General features: G+C 41.8%; 1 long non-coding RNA gene across 1 annotated transcript; it reads right to left on the reverse strand.

Annotated features, from left to right (window-relative positions):
• LOC308597494 lies at window positions 1-14,452 on the reverse strand. Its single transcript, XR_014013036.1, has 3 exons — window positions 14,334-14,452; window positions 6,366-6,477; window positions 1-1,880 (listed from the first exon to the last, which is right to left on the reverse strand). It is a non-coding gene; the product is annotated as an uncharacterized lncRNA (long non-coding RNA).
• Between the last annotated feature and the right edge of the window lie 553 nt (window positions 14,453-15,005).

A 15,005-nucleotide genomic window follows, 5' to 3' on the forward strand; every position in this document is an offset into this window, starting at 1 on the left:
CTCCATTGAAAACGGCTTCTCCATGCAAACCAGGAAGCGGCCTTTCCAGACAATGGAACAACTCTTCTTTTCTTAGCTCTGCAACTGCAATCTCCTGGGTGATACGGATGCCGTTAGGCAGTTGAATGTGCATGTGTACTCTATCCATTTCCCTCCCTTTCACCCCATCCCCTCTGCACAGCCCCGGGCACTGGCAACCCACGCTATGCCACTGCCCACAATAGACAACATCTACATATTTGGAGGGGGATTCCTTTTCTTTTGTCCCCCTTCTTTAATTATATTGTAACAGACAACGGGAGACTTTTCTTTCACCTTTCTTTTATGCCTCAGAAAACACGAGTGCAGAAAACAGGAAAGTGCTTCATGAATATGGAATTGTTTATAGCATCACACCAACTTTATTTAAGTTTTGCAGGGCTCAGTCCGTGATCTCTTCCTCTCGCCTCAAGCCAGAGGGAGTGAGTGTTGCTCTTAATTAGTTCTTGGTTCATTCCAGGAAGCTCAACACACCCAGGTTGCATCTTGTGGCTCTTTGATATTGTTACAACAAGCAACTGCTGCGCTCGCGGTTTGAAGCATTTCTGGCAGTGTCACAGCTGGGTTGCAAATGGTGCATCATATAGAATGATGATCTGATGTGCCCACAGAAACCCCCCAAGCTATTGTGCAACACTTTGTTGATACTAGAGGATGGTAGGAATTACAAATGCCTGGAAGATCAGTCCTGAATTCTGTACCATCTTGGTATCAGAGAAAAATGAGAAGTGGAGCAGGATCTCATATGCAATAGTGTCTCATACAGTTGGGTATCCTGATGAAGATTGTTTTCTAATCATGCTGTGGGTTCACATCAAGTGAAAATGAGTAACGGCCTGTGCAGATCTTCCACATTTAACATGAGGAAGGTCTGGGATTGTGCACAAAGAGCTTGCATTTGTGCCCCCTGCCCCTGTCCTTGGACACAGTAAGAGCTCACATGTTCAGGCAAATGCATGAACAGGCTTGACTTCTGCTGTTTTTTTTGGTCTTAGGGCAGGCAAATTGGAAGGTCATCTCGCACAGTGAAGACTTTCCTTCACACTCACAATAGAAAAGGATATGTGGCAACTCTTGTTTGTAGTCTCCGTTCAGTCTTCTTGCAATTATAAAATGAGATAACCCTATAACTATCCCACCTTAAACATATCGATGGAAGGGCAGGATACAAATGTATTAATTTGCTTCATATCTCACCAGAAATCTGCTGCATTTCAGCATCTGTGACCAGCTTTTTTTGCTAGGAAGGATATCCCCTCTTACATTTTCTTGGTTCTAGAAACCTGGACACGCATCAGGAAAAGAAAACAACCTATATACTCTTTAGGTGTGAGAATTCAACCCGATTATCTGCAGGGTCTTTTTCTGCATTCTGCAAGATATGGTGAAGATGGCACTTGCGCAAGTTCTTCACTGTCTAATATGGAATTTGGTGGTTGTATAAAATCTTCCCCTGGAAACTGAGACGTCATTTTAAGATTTATTCCACATGCGAGAGAATGTATTCTTCGCAGTATATATTATTTGTCACCACTGGCAAGCTGGCAAGACTAGAAGGTAATACGGTTTCACCAAAGAACAAGAATATTCTGAGCTTGGGAGAAAAGTGGAGCGATTCTGGATAGGTTACAGAGTACCCAAGAGATGGATATTTATTATACTATTTTAAATATGTATATTTATGTCCCAAGTTTATTTTTCAATGTTGAAAAAAAATCCAGGCTTCAGGCATAGAATACAAATTGCTAAAAATTGGCCAATGGAAGGGTCCTTTGATGTTTCTCCTGCAAGGTAACTGACGACAGGTGGAGACCCCCCATTGCAGTTTATATCATCTCTTCCTAATACAAAAGAAACAGAAGACAGAAGCATTCAGATCAAGAAGAAAGAGCTTAGCTATTTTTGCATTCAGCAGGACTGAAGGTTTCATATTGTGGTTCCAAATAAAGATATCCAGTTGGAAATCCATGACTAGCTTTTCTGCTTTCATTCACTTAGGGGGAAGAAACCTTAGGCCTGGGGGCCAAAAGTGGCTTCCAAACCTTTCTATCTGGTCCTCAGTACACTCCCCAGACTTGGGGGGTATTGTTACTATTTGTTACTGTTATGCATTTTTGGGTTTTTTAAAATTGCAAACTGCCCTGTAATCCTCAGATGAAAAGAGGCATAGAAATTTGATAAATAAAATAATAAATGAACAAACCCTATTCCAGACTTCCAAGTGTCCCTGTTTTCTAGGGACAGTCCTGGATTTACAGAAGCTGTCCCAGTTTCCGATTTGATCCCAGAATGCCCTGCTTTTCTTTAGGATGTCTCTATTTTCATTGGAGAAATGCTATCCATCTCAAGGACTCAAGAATATTGCGGATCATTACTCAACGATAATGTGAACAAAGGTAATCTGTTCTGAGGAAATGTGCGTGGATAGCTAGCACAAGATAAACTGTATGTAGTGTAGAATATGTATAGAATAGCAGCATACAAATGTTAATGTCCTAAGCCTTTAAGATAGCAGATAAAGTACAATCCATGCACTAATCAAATTAAGATGAGATTTTGCTCTTTCAAAACAAAGAAACATTACACTGCAGAGAGGTACAAACTGTATGGATAATTTATGTAAATTGTGGATTCAAATTAATTCAATTGTTTTGTTTTTTTTTGAGAAAGCCTTATTCTATCTTTTTTTAAAAAAGTGGATTTCTTTTATTCTGTAGCACAAAAACAGGGGTGGAGAACCTGTGTCTCGCCAGATGTTGATGAGTGACAACTTCCATCAACCCCCGCCCATTGGCTATGCTGACACGGATGGATGGGAGGTGGAATCGAACAACATCTGCTAACTCCAGTGAGAGAACAAAAGTGAAATCTCATTACTAATTCATTCTAGGAAAATGAGATAGAACTGTTTTGGGAAGCAATCTGTGGAATCTAGGAGTACAGTGGTTTGAATTGTTGATATACTGTGCAATACATTTCAGATTATATGCATAACGGGTGCAATTATGAAACTCACACTTTATCTTTTTGCTGCAGTGTTTCAGGGAATATTGAGTTTTATTCATTGCCTTATGGCATGGTTGCACTCAGTAATGAAATTGCTACTAGTCACTATGAAATGTCCTTTTTATACAAGGATTGCAACATTACATTTGTTATACGCAAGTCCCACCCCTCATTCCTCACACTGTTTAAAGACTAAAGAACCCAAAAACTAGATGGACAAGGCCAACTTAATGAACCTTTTCTTCCATTTAATGAGTTGTGTGTGTGTGTGTGTGTGTGTGTGTGTATGTATATATATATATGCAGGTTTTGGTGTCTTCGGGTGTCTTCCCGTGTAAGAGTTGGGGTGTCTAGGCGACGTTTCGACGAGGTCTAGACACCCCAACTCTTACACGGGAAGACACCCGAAGACACCAAAACCTGCATTCCTGTACCCGTGAAAATCTACGAAAGCAAATATATATATATATATATATATATATATATATATATATATATATATATATATAGGTTTTGGTGTCTTCGGGTGTCTTCCCGTGTAAGAGTTGGGGTGTCTAGGCGACGTTTCGACGAGGTCTCACTCGTCATCTTCAGGCTGGTGCTTTCGGCTTCTTGTTACTGGAACAGAGCAGGATCTCAGTGTTTGAGTTCCTATAAATACTGTTGAGGGGGTGTGGTGTATAGCCTCCAACGTTCTGGGCAGAGAGGAAGTTCCTAGGTTAATGTGCCTTTTCTTCTTTTGTTCATTAATTACTTGAGGGATATCTTGAGTGATTACTTGAGTGATATTCTGATATTCTTTAACATGGAACATCACCACAAGAGAATAATCATGGAAGCCATCGAGATAGAGAAACACCCTCACAACATGAACAAGCGTGACGACACGTCCCGCCTGCCAGACATCTGGAAATTAGCCCTCCCCACAAAAACCGACACCAGAACCAGAGGCACACAGAACGCCATCTCCAATCAACCACACCAGACCCAAACCCAGACCCTCTCCACAGATAAATTACAGACACCATCCAGTAGCCAAACCATAGTGGCACCTCCGGATGCTGCACCCCCCTGCAATCCCTACACAGATCTGGCTGGCACAGGGCACAAAACCACAGCTCGCCCCTATACACGAAGCCAAGCCAGAGCACAACTAAGTGCAGTACAGCCATCTTCTCAGAAAAACTCTTTACAAGGTCAAGAGGTCAAGACACGAAAGCTTTAGCAACTAATCCACACCTAATGACCCTCCTAAGTGGTACTCAGAATATCACTCAAGTAATCACTCAAGATATCCCTCAAGTAATTAATGAACAAAAGAAGAAAAGGCACATTAACCTAGGAACTTCCTCTCTGCCCAGAACGTTGGAGGCTATACACCACACCCCCTCAACAGTATTTATAGGAACTCAAACACTGAGATCCTGCTCTGTTCCAGTAACAAGAAGCCGAAAGCACCAGCCTGAAGATGACGAGTGAGACCTCGTCGAAACGTCGCCTAGACACCCCAACTCTTACACGGGAAGACACCCGAAGACACCAAAACCTACATTCCTGTACCCGTGAAAATCTACGAAAGCATATATATATATATATATATATATATATATATATATATATATATATATATATATATACTGCAATGCATGTGAAACCTTCAGTGGCGCATACAGACTCCTGGCATTAGTTATAAAGGAAGCGGCATTTAACACAAAAAGAAAGTCTTCAGTAGATAATTTTCTAAGTCACTCATTCCTTGTGTTATTTTAGTCGGCCCCTAATGTTATGTTGACGACATTTATTGGAGTATAAGCAAAAGCTGCTGTACTCAGCACCAGACTAACCATCTGACTGGTTCAATATTGCCCACCCCAGGGGTATGGGACTTCCAGCCAGGGGGTCCAATTTGGCCAATTAGGCAATTTCCCCAAGGCCACACCCACCTGTCAATCAGCTGGCACCACTGGGTTCCTGCTGGGAACTGGTACAATGACAAAGGAGCAGGATTTCACTCCCTTCTCATCAGCTGATGAGTAGAGAGTTCAGTCCTTCTGGGTACTGCTTTGCCAACACATATGCTGCAGGGAACATGCTGTAGGAGCAGAGAGCAGGAATGAAGTCTCCACTTAGCAGCTGATGAGTGGTCTTAAACCAGGGAACACTGTGGATCAGATACTGGCTTCCTTGGCTATTGTGACTGTTGCTCAAAGGAGGCAATTAAATATAATTTCATTTGCACATCACAGCCCATATCCTCCTGGCTTGGGAAATAAGAGGACCAATCTGATGGCCTGACTGGCTGCTATAAGACTCCCAGATTTGCTCCCTTCCTCCTACACTGGGAAACTTGTAGCTGAAAGAGTCTACCAAGTCTTCCCGCCATTTCACCAGACCACTGCAGTGGCGTAGCGTGGGGGGTGCAAGGGGGGCAGGCCGCACCGGGCGCAACATCTGGGGGGGCGCGCTTGCTGCCTCCGGAGTCGCTGAAGAGCCTCGGGCGCAGGCTGTAGCAGAGCCGCATGTCCCGCGGAACCGACGAGCTGTGCGCACGTCCGGGCTGAAGGCGCCCGGCAGGCAGCGGCTCTCAGCGCTCGCCGCGGAGGACGCGCCAGGCAGCCCCTCCTCACAGCCCCGCCTCCGCCGCTGCTGCTACAGCTGCTGGGCCGTTGCATTTTCCTCGCCTCTCTGCCCCCCTCCTCCTCCAGGCAAGCGGCGTCGTTTGGGCGCCAGCGCCAGCGGCAACTCGCAGGTTAGGGGTTAGGGGGGGCGCAAATTACGTGCCTTGCCCCGGCTTAGGGGGTGGCAAATTACTTGCGTTGCCCCGGGTGCTGACAACTCACACTACGCCGCTGGACCACTGGGCTTCATCCTTTCTGATTTCTGCCTGCAGCCTGCCTACATACATCCTACCCGAGGTAATTGCTCACATTTGTCCTGAGTGTCTGGCAATATTATATTTTTGATTCAGATTTGCAGCTAGGTGCACAGAGAATTTGGGGAGCTTCGGTAACCATAAAAATCCAGCCAACAAGAAACATTAAACTCAGCTCTAGAAATGATACATTTCCACAAGAGAAAATATATCTGAAACTGAATCACCACAGCAAGGCCATGAGGTTCAAGTGTTGTTGTTTTTAGCAGCATATAATTACTTGCAGAATGAGCTGCGCTCTCTATTTTTTCCTATTTTCTGCCAGTGTGCCATTGCTAACTGGAACTGGTATAGTATGATCGGCTGATGTTTTAAAATAAATATCATGATTGCATATGCAATAACCAGTTGTGACTTGCAATACAATTTACACAGTTCGGTTGTTCACCTTTATGTGTGAGAGAAGCTTCCTACGAACAGCTCCCGATATATTTAATGGAGCCTTTCAACTTCTTGCTTTGCATCTTCTCCTTTTTTACTGTGATGCCTCTGAACAACTACTGCAGCAAAACAAGTGAAATCCTAAATATAATGATCACAAAATATATTTCATTTAAAACAATGGTACTGAAATACCATAGACATATTAAGAATGTGACTGGCAATCAAAAGCAAATTAGAATGTAATCAGGAATTAATGGTGTTAATCAAGTGCATTAGTTCAAATATTTTCCTCAGAAAGGAAAATTACAATGAAGCAACAGAAGGAAGCCCTACTGAGCTCAATGGGCCCTACTCCTAGGTAAATGTGCGTGTGAATGCAGCATTAAATTCCACATAATGTCAATAAGTAGCTACTTTCATCCTTGACATTTTAAAATTGGACACATATTAGCAATAGACTCTACTTGACAAATTAATACAACTGATGATCCAAAATGGCAGTTTGAATGGAAAACAAATCTAGAATGTTCTGTTTCTGTATAAAGAATGGCGTCAGGCTGAACTTATTACAAGAACGGATCAATAGGGCACTTAATACTCCACTTTTTGCCAGTCTATCTCATAAAACAGCTAACAGAAATAGAAGAGCTACATAGGAATAGAGTGAAAATAAGAAAAATGGGAAGACCTCTGGATGGAGGCTAATAAGAGAGGCCATTAAATAGATATATAAAACCATGAAGAATATTGAGAAGGTCAGGCTGGCACTTCCACTTTCCTTTATCCAATAAAGAGCAAGGTGACATTCTATGAATCTGAAAAGTGTTAATAGAAGAATACTGTGGAACTCATGGCTACATAGATCAGGTGCAGGGAACCTTGGTTTTCCTCCAAATGTTGCTGAACTACAATTCCCATCCGTCCCAGGAGGCATGGTCAAGGGCCAGGGATGATGGGAGTTGTGCTTCAGCAACATCTGGGAAGCCAAACGTTGCCCCCACATCATTTCAGCCAGGTGTTTACTTCTGCCTGTTATCTATTGATTCCAACGTACATACGGAGTGTGTGCCCATGGGTGGACATGTTCTGTTTGGGAATATCTTCATTCACAGCCCAACAAGAAGAATGTAACTGTTTGGCTGTTTCTGTTTATTGTGGTTCTGTTTCTGTTTATTGTGGCCTTGAAGGCCACTTTGAATGCAAGGTTGGCATTTGTGTCTGCTACCAGTGCTGAATGGTTATTTATTGGCAGTTGGGATTGTGTGGCACCACGTGTTGTGATTATATAGTTGGAACTGGGTGTACAGAAGTAGTTATATAACCTTCAAAGTAACAGTCTCCTCTGGTATAGATCCGGGCCCCTCTCAGTTACAATTCCCAGGGTGGTTTAACAATAAATTTATCTTCCCAAGGAACTCTGGGAATTGCAGCTCTCTGAGGGGAATTGGGGTTTCTTAACAACTCTCAGCAGGGTGCTTTGAGGGAAGGCATGACTATTTAAAGTGGTAGGATACTACTTTTTTAAAATAAAAGAACTTTGCTTCAGGATGAGAACAGAAATCGTGCTCCAGCGGTGTGGCAGCAGCAGGAGGTCCCATTAGCTAAAGTGGTGCTTCAGGTTAAAAACAGTTTCAGGTTAAGAACAGACCTCCATAATGAATTAAGTACTTAACCCGAGGTACCACTGTACAGTACAAAAGAAATTAATTTAGGTATGATACTAGATCCGTTGCTCAGCCCAGACACTGAGGTCCAGCACCGAGGGCCTTCTGGCAGTTCCCTCACTGCAAAAAGCAAGGTTACAGGGAACCAGGCAGAGGGCCCTCTCGGTAGTGGCGCCCACCCTGTGGAACTCCCTCCCATCAAATGTCAAGGAAATTAACAACTATCTGACTTTTAGAAGACATCTGAAGGCAGCCCTGTTTAGGAAAGTTTTTAATGTTTGATGTTTCAGCATGTTTTTAATTTTCTGTTGGGAGCCGCCCAGAGTGGTTGGGAAGGCCCCGCCAGATGGGCGGGGTATAAATAAATTCTTATTCTTATACTACTTTAAATGTATAGTGTAGAGGGGTCCCCAGAGTAGCCCTTTGGGGCAATGGGCTTTTTCTGTGGGATACTTTGCCCAGGGAGGCTCATGCCCTGCAAATATTAGACTGGAGATATTTCAGGCTGGAGATATTTAAGCAGAGGCTGGAGAGGCGTCTGCTCGGGAGGTTGTAGTTGTAGCTTGCATTGCAGGCATTGCACTAAGTTGTTGCACTCATCCACTGCCAAAGAAGCTTTCAGTTCTGTGATTCTGTCCTGACCAGCATCGTGATGTGAGAAGAAGCAGACACAATGTGACAGATGAACATTATACCATGAGATGGACAAGCTCCATTGAGGGGGGGAAACTATATATATATATATATATATATATATATATATATATATATATGGAAGTTATTCAATTAATTATTACATTTTCCCATCTATAAGATGCCCCATGTATAAGACGCCCACTATTTTGGGGGACTCCAATTTAAGAAAGAAATCGTATATTTTTTTACTATCTGTGTATAAGACGCCCCCAAATTTTTGACATTATTTTTTTAGGGGAAAAACCTAGCCTTATACACAGAAAAATACGGTAGCTTTTGCTATTACAATCATAACTGATCTTTGCACACAGCAATTGCTGGTGGCAGAATTCCTCTGAATAACTGGAATAGCCCAAGATTCATTTGAAGGCCATCAACTCCTCCCAGCTGGTCATTGAATCAGGAAGAAATCTCCAGAAAATCTTAAATAATCAGTGCTGTCTATTGTACATTTTAATTCAATTGTTTCTTCTGCTTAAAATATGCACTGCCTAACTTCAAAAAATAAAAAGTTGTGTAGGGAAAACCCAACACAAAGGTATTTGTCTACCTTATAATTTACCTATTTATTTAATATTCTGCCTGTCTTCTAAGACAAGGAAGTAAATAATACCAACATAAAAGCAAAGTGAAAACAGCAACAAACAATAATAATATTTATTGTATTATATATTATAATTATTTATATTATTTGGTAACATTTGATAATCAGTCAATTCCAAGGGCCTCCCACAAAAATAATGTATTGGTCAGGCAGTGGAAGATGCTGAACAATGGCTCTGGTGGGCTACCGTGCATGATATCCTTCTGAGCTATCTAGCTGGGAGGAGTATAAGTGATGCTCCATTCTTTTGAGAAAGGCATTTGGGGGATACCAAATTGTGGAGACCACAATACTCTCCAGGCTAAACATACCCTAAACCATTCTTTTAATGCTTACAGACATAACAAGTTTGGTATGGCATGGGACAAGGATTTTCCTGTCAGCCAGCCCATTCACTGGCTGATCCCAGGTCCAGCCCACATGATGTTCCTGTTAGTCATGCCCATTAATTTCAGTGGTTCTACTCTGAGTAGGATTAGCTTTGGGTACAGCTGGATGTGAATGTCATAACAGGAGATGCTTTGGCTTTGTGGGTGGAGGAAATCTTGTGTAGAACATGCAAGGAAGCTCGTTCAGTGACTCAGACAGCTTCACCAAGTCTTAGCCTTTCAAGCAAGGCTTTCCAAACTTTTCATGCTGGTGAGACACATTTTAGACATGCATTATTTTGCGACACAGTAATTCAGTTTTACTCGCAAACTGGAGGTTAAACTAACCCCTTTCCAGCCCTGGGAGGAGCTTTCGCGTAACACACCTACACACTGCAGCTGACACACTAACGTGTTGCGACACACAGTTTGGAAAGCTCTGACTTACTGACTGCAACCCAGCTCTTGAAGTAAAATCTGAAATACTTGACACAGAAATTTGCCCCCTAAGTTGTGAGTCAGGGGTGGAGGCTGTTCTGCATAACCCAAGGATCTGATTTTTCTGAGCTCTAAATCAGGATAGGTCTTTATATATGCTAGATGCAGATGTTCATGGCCCAGGAGTCATTTGCATGCATTTTGTCCTCCATTTTCCTGGGTTATGCTCTTTATACTTGTGTGTCTGTGGGTGGGGAGTGAGGTTAGGAATGCTTATTGCATTGAACTTCTTTTGTGTTTTCTTCTTCGACTGGAACAAGTTTCCCCAAAACAAAGGATTCTCAAGCCTAGCTATCTGCAAAGAACATGGATTTAGAGTTGCAATTATTTACCCTGGAAGCCTTCCTATGTGATTTACCCTTGAGGGAGCAGACTCCTATGATCTCTCTAAGTGTGCAATCAAACTATTGTGTGCACACTCCAAGATAAAATGGCTTAAGCATAATTTCCATGCCTGCCTTTTTGGAGAGATTATTTGGCAAATAGTTTTATTGTAATGAATAAATTAACAAAAATAAATCTTTATCTCCCTAGGCAATATGTGATGGGCAAAGGAGAAAATCAAATGACGAAGTTAGTGACTTGTTTATAAAACATTTACCCATGTGTGGAATTCTTGGGTTTTGTCTTATGAGGCTCAACTTCCTAGAGTATAGCATTTAGGTTTAAAAGAGTAGATTGTTGTAAAAATGTTTAATATTTGTCTCTGATCATGGATTACTCAGGCAGGGAGGTTTAAAGGAAGACATACAAGAATATTTTGACAAGCTTTTTCTTTTATGTTCATAGATTCTGTACCTCCTCCCCCATCTGTTCCTCTGTCTACAAGGAGAGAAGATTTCTAAAGAGAGAAGGGAGTTATCTTAAATGAAGTCTTTTGTTGCTCTTTGAAACAGCAATTTAGAAAACAAGAAATACCCTCATTTCTGGGAGTAGTGTCTTTGTTTACTAAATTTCACAGAGCCTTTCAAGTGAACTATAGGGTCACAGAGCACTTAATACTGTGAATCCTTTGGGATTGGTGGAACTGTAACATCATCTGCCCAGCAAATAGGAAAGTGCATTAGGAATCGCTTTGTTTGTTCATCTGAAACAACCTAAATAACATTTAATTCAATTGAAATAAGAAAATTGTAATGCAGAAGGGTCAAACTCTGGTGCAAATATTTATAGGCTGCTTCTTAGGGTCAAGCTCTCCCAAGACATCTTTTGCTAACAGATGCCTGCAGATGCTGACATGATGCTCAGTGCCATGGTTCCCTCTGAGCACTCTGATTCAGACTAATTGGTAGAGGCCATTGAGGGTGAATGACTGGAATGGGAGGAAGGGAAGGGGATGAGACTATGCACTAGAGGCCCCTTGACAAAGCCCCTCCCCCAATGAGTGATTATCTCTCCTCAATATGTAGAGAACCAGATTCTAACTGCTGCTGATATATATTTGTATTGTGCTGTTAACCAATGCCTTTAAAATACTAGTAGCTGTGGTAGATTAGACATGGTACAAAAGCAAGCCAGACACACTTTGTAAGTAAATAGAAATGATGAAATATTCTCCAATTATTATTAAATAGAAAAGTAAAACAAGGTAAATACTATACTTTGGTTACCTGTTAACGATTTATGCTTGCTTTTACAAGGTTGTTGTTATTATAACTGGCTGTTGTTTGCAAATATAGGAACTTACATGAGACTCAATGGTGAAGCACAATTCCTATCCATGCTTAACTTGGTTGCCAATTACCCATAGCAACCAGTAAGTTCTCACCACTGCGATGCAAAAAAGGCCTTGGGCTGGTTCTCCTATAAGTCAGGTTTGCAGGCATTCTCGCTCTGGTCAGCTCCAGGAGGTCCTTGCTGAACTCTCCCTGACTGCTCACAGTTCTTTAATTTGCTTAAGCTGGTGGTTCAGCTCTTTGGATGCAGAAGATACTCCCAGGCTTTCCTCAACCACCTCTTGCCTGTCTTCCTCCGGCTTCTGCCTCAACTCTAGACTCCTACGCTCTGCTTTCTCTCCCAGTTTCTTCTTCTTCTGGTCAGCAATCTCAGACTCTCACACGCTCCCTAAGCTGTGCTAGAGCTAGCCTATTTATGTTCCAACCAGCCTACCCTTCAGCCAATAAGATTTGATTGGTATACAGACCACACTTTCTGTCCAGTGAGTCACCAAGAGTTTCTATCTAGCAAGCCAATCAGAAGAGCAATTTTACAATCCTGTAACTCAGCATTAAAAGAAGCCAGCTTACCCGCAATCGGCTTTATGCTGCTAAGTAACAATCAGCTGCCAACCACGAATGGATACTCAATTCTTCACATACACAGCAAACTCTTATAAGTGGTATTTAAACCAAACATTGTCCCAGTTAAGCACATTTTATAATGTGATTGCTCCTCAGTGTGTGTGTGTGAGGGAGGGAGGGAGGGGTGGGGTGGGGGAAGGAACCTACTGTAGGTGGTATGACACATAGGCACAGATAGAAGAAGAAGACTCCCTAAGGAGTCTCAAAGTGGCTAACAATCTCCTTTTCCTTCCTCCCCCACAACAAACACTCTGTGAGGTGAGTAGGGCTGAGAGACTTCAGAGAAGTGTGACTAGCCCAAGTTCACCCAGCAGCTGCATATGGAGGAGCGTAGACGCGAACCTGGTTCCCCAGATTACGAGTCCACCTCTCTTAACCACCACACCGTGCTGGCTCTCAGATAACTGACTATACATGCAAATTCTGGTGAGGACTAGTTTGCAAACTCCTAAAATAGAATTTCAAGCCTTTTAAACTAGAAGCTGCTCATGTCAAGTCTGCCAAACCTTACCTATCGTGGTTAATATAAATCAGTTTATCGCAGCGACAATAAAACAGACCTGTCATAATGAAGTTAATAGCAGGAGATAGCAGTAAAAAATAGCTGACAGCTGGCCTGACTTCAAAGTACTCGTTTATACCTATTTCGAACATACAATCATGATTTTATACTTTATTTAGCTCCTCTGGAAATATATTTCTAGCCTAAATGCAGGTTCTCGTGAGAAAACCCAGTGGTTGTACCATAATGTTCCATATTGCATAGCTGTCAACTGATTGAACAATTTTAGTTGATTAATCACCTGCTATTTGACCCATTAACTGAACACTTAATTACATTTAAGAATATTTGCATATTGCCCAACAATGCCCTTTTGAGACAATGAAGGTATGAGAGAACTTTCAGTATAATAAGCAAAAACTACTAGCTGCTTGTAAGAACAGAACCAATGTTCAATACTTTTGATTCATTCCATATTATAGTAATAACACCAGTACCAAAAGTAGGTACAAAAATACCCTCAGCTCTCTGCCTTGCTGATGAAAATTGCCCCCTCCAATTAATCAACTTCACTGATTAAATTGATTAAAACTTGCAGACATAATAAACACAATGCACGGTGCAAATCTGCTGTTTAATTAAAAGCAAAAGAGAGAGTCTTGAAACAAGCAAAGACTCTTTCTTTGCCGCAGCTGTTAAATTAAGGTAGCAAGAACTCTATATTCTATATTGCAAACCAGATGGAGAAGATTGGGATGAAAGGGTAGAGCACATGGTCTCTAGATCAGTGGTACGGGACCTCTTTGCTGGCCTGTCCAAGGAAATTGCCTCATACAGCTAAAGAGCCCTTTTGTTTCACACCAATGAAAAGAGAGACCAGGTGTCCAGGTCCAATAGCAGACAAGGTCCTGACTACCATTTTTTGGCAGGCAGCAAATATTTGGATGAAAGAAGGAAAGCCCAGTGGCTTCCTGCAGCAACTGAGCACAGGAGATCTTGGAGATTCATTGTGGTGTTAGTGCTACATTTTCATACCACCACCCCCATCATCTTCAGAACACTAACCTTTTAATTCTTATTTTTACATTTATTCCAGATTTTCTCTTACGGTGGAAAGTTACCGTACTTAAAAACTACCGGCCAGGCATCTACAGTCATCACTTGGTTGCAAACTTGTTACTGCATTCTTTCTGTTGGGTGCTCTCTCATGGGTGTGGTGATGTTTTGATAGGTGGTCTGTACAACCCCATTCCCAGATTCTATTTGACCTTCATCGGAACACAACCTCGCCATTTTGTTTCTGCCAACCAAAATAATACAAGTGTGCTAATTTCCATTACCTGCAGCATTTTGAAAGCATGCTGGAAGTTCAGCAACACAGTTTGGAGGTGCTATCCTGTCAAGACCTTAGCACATCTGGAGGGAAGGTATCTTGGTGAATTTAAATGCAGCACCTACACCAAGACTTTTTTCTTTTATATTCTTTATTGAAAAATAAAAAGTACACAATTACAAGTGCTTAGAGTAAAAAAAGAAGAAACAAGAAATAGTACCTATGTAGAAAACAAAACAGAACCCCTCCAAAAAAATAAAGAAAGAAAAAAGGTATTGTGTACATTATAAAAAGGGGAAATGTTATTGCAGTTAACTAGACCTTAGATGAATATGTTTTTTTCAAAAACAAACATATTTTTAATACTGAGATCTTGCATGAAACCTCTTTATCAGAATTACAGTACAGTGGTACCTCAGGTTAAGTACTTAATTCGTTCCGGAGGTCTGTTCTTAACCTGAAACTGTTCTTAACCTGAAGCACCACTTTAGCTAATGGGGCCTCCTGCTGCCGCCGTGCCGCCAGAGCCCGATTTCTGTTCTCATCTTGAAGCAAAGTTCTTAACCTGAAGCACTATTTCTGGGTTAGCGGAGTGTGTAACCTGAAGCGTATGTAACATGAAGCATATGTAACCCGAGGTACCACTGTATTGCCACTCTGAGACATAGTGAAAAGCTGG

This window comes from Podarcis bocagei, assembly GCF_964188305.1.
Source record: "Podarcis bocagei genome assembly, chromosome: 11".
In the NCBI taxonomy this organism is placed as follows: domain Eukaryota; kingdom Metazoa; phylum Chordata; class Lepidosauria; order Squamata; family Lacertidae; genus Podarcis; species Podarcis bocagei.